At 44.1% G+C, this 9628-nt stretch overlaps 1 non-coding gene across 1 annotated transcript; it reads right to left on the bottom strand.

Annotated features, from left to right (window-relative positions):
* Window positions 1–962: 962 nt before the first annotated feature.
* Window positions 963–1069, bottom strand: LOC133058057 (U6 spliceosomal RNA). The gene has a single exon (XR_009693182.1). It is a non-coding gene; the product is annotated as a U6 spliceosomal RNA (small nuclear RNA).
* Between the last annotated feature and the right edge of the window lie 8559 nt (window positions 1070–9628).

Consider the following 9628-nt stretch of genomic DNA (forward strand, 5'->3'; position numbering starts at 1 on the left):
CCAGTTTCATCCATCTCATTAGAACTGATTCAAATGAATTCTTTTTAATGGCTGAGTAATATTCCATGGTATATATGTACCACAGTTTCCTTATCCATTCATCTGCTGGTGTGCATCTAGGTTGCTTCCATGATCTGGCTATTATAAACAGTGTTGCAATGAATATTGGGGTGCACGTGTCTCTTTCAGATCTGGTTTCCTTGGTGTGTATGCCCAGAAGTGGGATTGCTGGGTCATATGGCAGTTCTATTTCCAGTTTTTTAAGAAATCTCCACACTGTTCTCCATAGCGGCTATACTAGTTTGCATTCCCACCAACAGTGTAAGAGGGTTCCCTTTTCCCCACACCCTCTCCAGCATTTATTGCTTGTAGACTTTTGGATAGCAGCCATCCTGACTGGCATGTAATGGTACCTCATTGTGGTTTTGATTTGCATTTCTCTGATAATGAGTGATGTTGAGCATCTTTTCATGTGTTTGTTAGCCATCTGTATGTCTTCTTTGGAGAAATGTCTGTTTAGTTCTTTTGCCCATATTTTGATTGAGTCATTTATTTTTCTGGAATTGAGCTGAAGGAGTTGCTTGTATATTTTTGAGATTAATCCTTTGTCTGTTGCTTCGTTTGCTATTATTTTCTCCCAATCTGAGGGCTGTCTTTTCACCTTGCGTATAGTTTCCTTTGTTGTGCAAAAGCTTTTAAGTTTCATTAGGTCCCATTTGTTTATTTTTGCTTTTATTTCCAATATTCTGGGAGGTGGGTTATAGAGGATCCTGCTGTGATTTATGTTGGAGAGTGTTTTGCCTATGTTCTCCTCTAGGAGTTTTATAGTTTCTGGTCTTACATTTAGATCTTTAATCCATTTTGAGTTTATTTTTGTGTATGGTGTTAGAAAGTGTTCTAGTTTCATTCTTTTACAAGTGGTTGACCAGTTTTCCCAGCACCACTTGTTAAAGAGGTTGTCTAAAAATATGGAACGCTTCACAAATTTGCGTGTCATCCTTGCGCAGGGGCCATGCTAATATTCCCTGTATCGTTCCAATTTTAGTATATGTGCTGCTGAAGCAAGCACCCCATAGTGTCTTTAAAAGGAACCATGCATTTTGTGTAAACAAGCAGTTAGATCCAGAGGGAGTAAATTTAAACTGCACCCAAATTAATTTGTGGGTGTTTACAAAATGGTGACAGTCATATTCTCCATTCATTCATTAGCTGAAATACTTAACATATCACTGCTTCCTTAGTGCTACATGTCATATGGGCTTCCCAAGTGGCACTGGTGGTAAAGACCCCACCTGCTGATGCAGGAGACATAAGAGATGCGAGTTTGATCCCTGGGTCAGGAAGATCCGCTGGAGGAAGGCATGGCAACCCACTCCAGTATTCTTGCCTGGGATATCCCATGGACAGAGGAGCCTAGTGGGCTACAGTCCATACGGTCATAAGAAATCCAACACAACTGAAGTGACTTAGCATGCCTGTACACCCAGGCTCTCCTATGAGGTCTTTGGATGTTCTGATGCTCCGTCCACAAGCCTGAGAGCCTCAGGCATCAGAAGCTCAACAGAAAAACCCCTCACATGACACTGTGTCTACAGGCAGCCAGCAGAGGGGAGAGGTGATGCTAGGTAAGAGGGAGAGAGGTTTCACTCTGTGACCTGAACCAACAGGTTGACTTGAAGCAATAGGTGACCTAATAGGACTAATAGGTAGATAGTAATATCACAATGGTGTGATCACTCACCTAGAACCAGACATCCTGGAATGTGAGGTCAAGTAGGCCTTAGGAAGCATCACTACAAACAAAACTAGTGGAGATGATGGAATTCCAGCTGAGCTATTTCAAATCCTGAAAGATGATGCTCTGAAAGTGTTACACTCAATATGCCAGCAAATTTGGAAAACTTAGCAGCGGCCACAGGACTGGAAAAGATCAGTTTTCATTCCAATCCCAAAGAAAGGCAATGCCAAAGAATGCTCAGACTACCACACAGTTGCACTCATCTCACACGCTAGTAATGCTCAAAATTCTCCAACTCAGGCTTCAATGGTAAGTGAACTATGAACTTCCAGATGTTCAAGCTGGATTTAGAAAAGGCAGAGGAACCAGAGATCAAATTGCCAACATCCGTTGGATCACTGAAAAGCAAGAGAGTTCCAGAAAAACATCTACTTCTGCTTTATTGACTATGTCAAAGCCTTCGACTGTGTGGATCACAACAAACTGTGGAAAATTCTGAAAGAGGTGGGAATACCAGACCCCCTGACCTTCCTCCTAAGAAATCTGTATGCGGGTCAAGAAGCAATAGTTACAGCTGGACATGGAATAACAGACTGGTTCCAAATAGGAAAAGGAGTACATCAAGGCTGTATATTGTCACCCTGCTTATTTAATTTATATGCAGAGTACATCGTGATGGACTGGATGAAGCACGAGCTGGAATCAAGATTGCTGGGAGAAATATCAATAACCTCAGATGTGCAAATGATACCACACTTATGGCAGAAAGTGAAGAACTAAAGAACCTCTTGATGAAAGTGAAAGGAGAGTGAAAAAATTGTCTTAAAATTCAACATTCAGAAAACTAAGATCATGGCATCTGGTCCCATCACTTCATGGCAAATAGATGGGGAAACAGTGGAAACAGTGACAGACTTTATTTTCTTGGGCTCCAAAATCACTGCAGGTGGTGACTGCAGCCATGAAATTAAAAGATGCTTGCTCCTTGGAAGAAAAACTGTGACCAACCTAGATAGCATATTAAAAAGCAGAGACATTTCTTTGCCAACAAAAGTCCATCTAGTCAAAGCTTTGATTTTTCCAGTAGTCATGTATTTATGTGAGAGTTGGACTATAAAGAAAGCTGAGCACCAAAGAATTGATGCTTTTGAACTGTGGTATTGAAGAAGACTCTTGAGAGTCCCTTGGCCAGCAAGGAGATCCAACCAGTCCATCCTAAAGGAAATCAGTCCTGATTATTCACTGGAAGAACTGATGCTGAAGCTGAAACTCCAATACTTTGGCCACCTGTTGCAAAGAGCTGACTCATTTGAAAAGACCCTGATGCTGGGAAAGATTGAAGGCAGGAAGAGAAGGGGACAACAGAGGATAAGATGATTGGATGGCATCACCAATTCAATGGGCATAAGTTTGGGTAAGCTCCGGGAGTTCGTGATGAACAGGGAACCCCAGCGTACTGCAGTCCATGGTGTCACAAAGAGACGGACATGACTGAGTGACCAAACTGAACTGAACTAAATAGATGACCTGAGTTCATGCCCCCTAGTCTTGAGGAGTTAAAAATACTCTCCCATTCTGACTGAAGGCACCCCAACAGGACCCATTTCACAGATGAGAACAACGAGGCTTGGAGATGTTAAGTGTTTCTTCCTCCCCATCATAGCAGCTCACTGCTCCCTGGGAAAACTGAAATTCCTGCAGTGGACAGGGTGTTTCAGCCCAGAAGGTGCCTTCCTTGTTAAGTCCTGCTTTTCTTCCCCCAAACCTCCAGAAAGTGCTACTGCTATGTCCTTCAAGATCCTAAGGGAATGGTGAAGTGAATTGTCTGTCTGATGCCTGCTTGTCTCTGAAACACCAGTGTGGAGCTTAAGACTAACGTTACTAATGTGCACCTGTGTGTACACCATCACACTTTTGCATGCACACCTGGGCACGGGGTGGATTCTTACCTGAGTCCTGCATCAGGTCGTGGGCCCTGACAGGCTGTCCACATTCCTTCACCTTGAACGTGCTTTTCGGTTCCTTTCAAGACAATCTACACAAAGCCTCCTTGGTCTGCTGACAGCCAATCTGCCTTCATGCCCCTTCTTGTATCTGGAAGGTCTTCCCAGATACACACCTTCTCATTCTCTAGCTGCTGATTTGAAGCACCACCTTCTCTGGGAAGGCTTCTTCTCCTAATCACAGGGATGGTGTGTGAGCCCTGAGCTTCACCCCTGCTGGGGCTTGACCAAACTGAAAATTTCTATTCCTTTCTTTAATTTTGCGTCACTGCACCAGCCCAGACTTCATAAACTCCTGTCACCAGTTAGAGAAATGAGGTGTCTCATGCATGCCTTTCAGCAAGAATTCAGGATTTGTTCAAATCGGACCATTAAAACAAGGTCATTCAAAAAACAAAAAAAAAGACCTCAGGTGTTGAAGCAAACCATTTCCGGCCACAGAGTCAACTATAGCTGTTCAGGTATAAATGATGCCAGATTCAGCTCAGACTCGTGGAAAATTTTTTATTCTGTAGGATTTTTTTTAATCTTTTTTTTTTTTTTTTTTGCACTGCAGTTCAAGGGCAGGGGGACGAGGGGAAAAGAAGAAAAACACAGGAAATGTAAAGGATCCTGGAATTTGAAATGTACAGAGAAGACAAGTAACTTCCCCAAATCAAAGCAGAAGGTAGTGGCTGGAAGTTCAATTAAATGGACCACCTGCAGCAAACGGGGACCAGAGGAAAAACAGCCCGTTGGCACAAAGAGAAACCACACATTTCTAAAAGCTTCCATCAGTGGGTCGTTAAACCTGCGGTGCCTCTACATTTCAGGTTTGGCTGTTTTGGCAATGGGGGCGGGAAAGACGCCAAAGCATGTGCACCCGGGCTGAATGCTCACTGTGCAATTCCTGGCAGACACCTCTACTCACACGCAGAAGGTCCGGGGAGTATTCGGAAGAAGGACTTGTGTCGAAGCAAGGGAAGACAGTGGCACTTCCCCAGCTAAGCTGCTCACACACGCTGGTTCACTTTCAGAGAGCCCAGAGCCGTCTCCATGCCAGTCAAAATATTCTCAAGATGAAAGAGAAATAGGACCAACCGTTGGCTATTTCCATCCGGGAGCAAAAATGATCTATGCTTCCTGGTTTATGATATGGTTCCTGTCCTGTGTTCACACTCGGAGGGTGGATATTATCCCTGTTCTGCAAGGGAGGCAGCAGAACCTCCAAGAGTGTACATTGTTTTCCAATGAATGATACGTAAAAATAATAATGCCGAGTGTTTATTCAACACTTTCTACATACCTGACACTCTGCTAAGAACTTAATCTATGTGGTGTCATTTGTTAGTCATGAAATTGCCTTTCTTGGTCCTTGAATCCCCTTCCTCAGCTCCCTGACCATCAAGGACTGCTCTGACCTCTTGGGTGGTTTCTGTTCATGCTTCGAATAAAAGCCAAAGTCCAAAGTTTGCCGTCATCGTGAGATCTGGCTCTTACCTGTTCCGAGGACTCTGTATTTCGATCCTCCCTCTCTTCTCAAACACGCTAACCCCCACATCATGCTAACTACTAGTACTAATTACTAACTACTACACGCTAACTACTAACTACTAGTATCAACTCTGCTTCTGTGTCTCAGAATAAATATCACTTCTTTACAGAGGTCTTTCCTAACCATCCTGTCTGAATTAGGTTTCTATTTTGTGGTGTAGTGTGGTGTTAGTTGCTCCGTTGTGTCCTACTCTTTGGGATGCCATGGACTGTAGCCTGCCAGGCTCCTCTGTCCTTGGAATTTCGTAGGCAAGAATACGGGAGTGTGTTGCCATTTCCTTTTCCAGGGGATCTTCTTGACCCAGGGATCAAACCTGGGTCTCTTGGGTCTTCTGCATTGGCAGGCAAATTCTTTACCACTGCGCCACCTGGGAAGCCCACAGATCTGTGAATAAAGAACCAGAGGTTGATGGAAGAGTCTTGACTACACCAGAGTCCTTCTGCCTGGCATGGTGTTGCTGTACCCCAAATCCTTCTTTTCCTGCTTTGCTTTGCTCATTATCTCTGATGGTTGTCTTGAGAGGAACACTGACCTTTGTCAAGGTCAAAAGCCAGCTGAGGGAGCCATGCAATCAATCCCCTCCCTTCCTTCTTGTCTTCCCTGTCTGTGATTGCCCACTGGCTACACCCAGTCAGAAGACAGTGAGGTAGCCCATATGGACCAGCCTCCTGGGACAGAAGTGAGAGTGTATAATGGTAGAGAAAATGCATCTGGAAGGGTGGGGAATAGGCTGCTTGTAAGAATGGTCCCAATTCTTCACTCTCTGTGTATATCTACTCTTTGTAATTTGATTTTGCAGCTCTGCCCATCAAAATGTTGAGTCTATTTCTTTATTCCTTGAATCTAGGCTAATTTGATTTCTTTTGACCCTAAGATATGATGGAAGGGATGCTGTGTCATTTCCATGCCTAAGAGACCTCACACTCTCACATGCTCTCTCAGACTACTGCCTGTCACTTGAGAACCAGCCTTGATAACTAGCAGGGAGATGGGAGACTATTTCCCATTGCTTGAACGCATGCATGCTAATTCACTTCAGTCGTGTCCAACTCTTTGTGACCCTTTCACTGTAGCCTACCAGGCTCCTCTATCTGTGGAATCTCCAAGCAAAAATACTGGAGTGGGTTGCCATTCTCCCCTCTAAGGGATGTTCCCTACCCAGGGATTGAACCAAAGTCTCTTACATCTCCTGCATTGGCAGGAGGCTTCTTTACCACTGGAGGTTGTCAAAGATGCGCTGGTCCCAGCTCACAAGACAACTGACCACACTTGCATAAATGACCCCAGCCAAGACTAGAACCGCCCACCCGAGACCCGCTCAAATTGCTGCCCTTCAGAATCACATGCTAAATACTACTGATTTCATTAAACGCTGGGTTTGGGACAGTTTGTTATTTAGCAGGATAGTCCTAACTTACTAAGCAGGCACACTGGCATAGGGATCAAAGAATATTTGTTAAATTCATGAATGGCCTTTCTTCATTTTCCATCTTGACATAATTTTACAATATTTACTTTCACCAAAAAATACAACCATATTAGGCTTCACCATTACATCACTTTTTGTGGGTGTTTGAAAATTATTTTAATAGTGGCAATAATTTCCCTACAAGGACATGAAGACAAAGTTCAGAGTCTGGACATATTAGCTACATTCCCCTCCTCCCTCCACACTTACAATGAGATGATTACTGATTTATGGAAATAGATATATTTCTGAAGATGATAAATAAGAAGAATTCTAGATAAGGAAATGAGCTTTGAGGCATGCTTGCAGATAATTTCGCAGAGAGAGCAGAAAGAGGAATGACCACAGGAGAGAGATGGCTTTCAGATGTTTGTTCCTTTTTTATCTGTTACTTTGACTCACCTGGTGTCTGGGCTGAAGGGATCTTCCTGTTGACTTCATTACTCACTCCATTTCCTAGGGGCTGACAGAATCTAGCGTCATGAATCTTACATTCAGACGGAGAGATGAAAGCAGAAGAACTGAAGGGATGGCATGAAATGTATCTGGCCCTCTTATCTATAAGAAGTCTCAGCTTTAATCTGTACATGGAAAAAAGAGCTGAGAATCCATACTTTCCTCTCAGTCTTCACTTCAGGTCCTCACATGCATGAGTGTAAGATTCTCTCCCAGGTCTGGAGAGAGAGGTTGCCTCTGAACCCAGCCAAAATGTCTGGATGAAAAATGAAGCAAATTGAGTCAATCATTCACAAGCTGTGTCTCCATGCCAAACATCTGGACATTTGGAACATCTGGGCAATTAACCATTGTTTGGTTTTCATTGAGAAATGCTGGCAGATGGAGCCCCACCAAAGACATGGAGAGGCTGTGGATGAATTTGTCATTACAGTTTTCTGGAGTCCAACCTCGGAAGTTCTGTGGTTGGACTTGAACGTGGTCGGCTTGAAAAGGAACTCACGTGCAATCTAGTGTAAATCTTTTAATTTACAGATAAAGAAGCCGGAGTCCAGAGAAGGGAGGTGTCTTGGTTCAGAACACACGGCTACTTGAATCACCCAGAGGTAGACTCCAGGCATCTGGATGTCCTCTGTACTTACCTGTGTTTCTCTACTTTACACCTATTGAGAGACAAGAAAAAAGTTTTAACCTGTATGCATGCTCAGTTGCTCAGTCCTGTCCAGCTCTCTGCGACCACATGAACTGTAGCCCACCAGGCTCCTCTATCCATGGGATTCTCCAGGCAAGAATACTGGAATGGGCTACCATTTCCTTCTCCAGGGTATCTTCCCAACCCAGGGACCAAACCCACATCTCCTGTGTCTCCTGTGCTGGCAGGCAGATTCTTTACCACTGAGCCACCTAGGAAGCCCGTAACAACAGTACCTACGGCAAGCAGAGCAGCACAGTGCATCCTTAACTACATGAAATAAAGTGATGCAGATGACAAAGTTGGCACTTGTCCCTGAATTTATTCTTTCAAACATTCATTGAGCACCACCTGCATGCCAAGTACTGAACTAGGGACACATGTCTACCAATATCTTTTCATTCCAACAGCAGATACATCTCCTCTGCATCAGTCAGCTTTAGCTAAATCATGCTGCAATAACAAAACCACCACAAGTAACCATGGCTTGAAACACAAAGATTTCATTTCAACTCGTGTTACATATCCCAGCTCTGTTCTATGTCATCCTCCTCACTTCAGGATCCAGGATAGTAACCAAGGGCAATATGTCCTGTTTTTCAGCCACTAACTTGTGTCCAATTCTTTGACCTCATGGACTGCAGCACGCCAGGCTTCCCTGTCCTACACTGTCTCCCAGAGTTTGCTCAAACTCATGTCCATTGAGTTGATGATGCCACCCAACTCTCTCATCCTCTGTTGCCCCCTTCTCCTCCTGCCTTCAATCTTTCCCAGCATCAGGGTGTTTTCCAAAGAGTTGGCTCTTCGCATCAGGTGGCCAAAGCATTGTGTGTCCCGTGCATAGCGTTTACGTGACAGCCACTATAACAGGCCTTAGAGACCTGAGTTCTTGGGAAAAGTGGCCACAAGAATACTGTGGAGAGAGTAGCCCAGAGACAGAAAGGGAAGCCATTGTTAAGAGCTCTGCAGAGATGATTTCATTAGTTACAACTGTAGGAACAGAAAAGTGAGAGGCTTGCATTTCAAACAAGGGAAAAAAGAACCATTGTTTTGTGTGAGCTGGGCTGGGTATTGGATTCTGAATTCTTTGTTATATCCTCTGGCAAGAATTCAGCTGGCCTCTTACTTCTTCCTGTCAAACCCTGAAATGGACTACAGCCTTTGAACTAAAATGCCGTCCACCCAACCCAAGACTCAGACGGCTCCGAAAATGTTCACTGTTCAGCCTGCCCGTTTTAAATCGCTCTTGCCCTTGGCTATTTTAAATCATCTCTCCACCATCACCCTGGAATACATTAGACAACTTTATTGCCACATTTCTTGCCAATTTAATTTTTGTAAATCATATTCTAGCGCTTAAATTTCCTCATGGAACTGAGTGATTTTTTTTTTCATGTGAGCTGTTGAATCAAACAGTTGGGTCCAGGGCTCACAGGAATGGCTGCACTGCCTCCTTAAAAGGAGACAGGAGCGATTGTTAACTGATCTCTTTGGAGCATTTCGGAACCTTTGGACACTGCTCATAATCACAGCTGGTGTGATGATCTGACATGGGTGATTCTGTGGAATCTGAAACACTGCATGCCCAGGATCTGTCTAGGGGCCTTCCCAGGTGGTGCTAGTGGTAAAGAAACTGCCTGCCAATGCAGGAGACTTAAGAGACGCAGCTTCAACCCTGGGTTGGGCAAATTCCCTGGAGGAAGGCATGGTAACCCATTTCAATATTCTTGCCTGGAGA

This window comes from Dama dama, chromosome 5, assembly GCF_033118175.1.
Source record: "Dama dama isolate Ldn47 chromosome 5, ASM3311817v1, whole genome shotgun sequence".
Classification (NCBI taxonomy): Eukaryota; Metazoa; Chordata; class Mammalia; order Artiodactyla; family Cervidae; genus Dama; species Dama dama.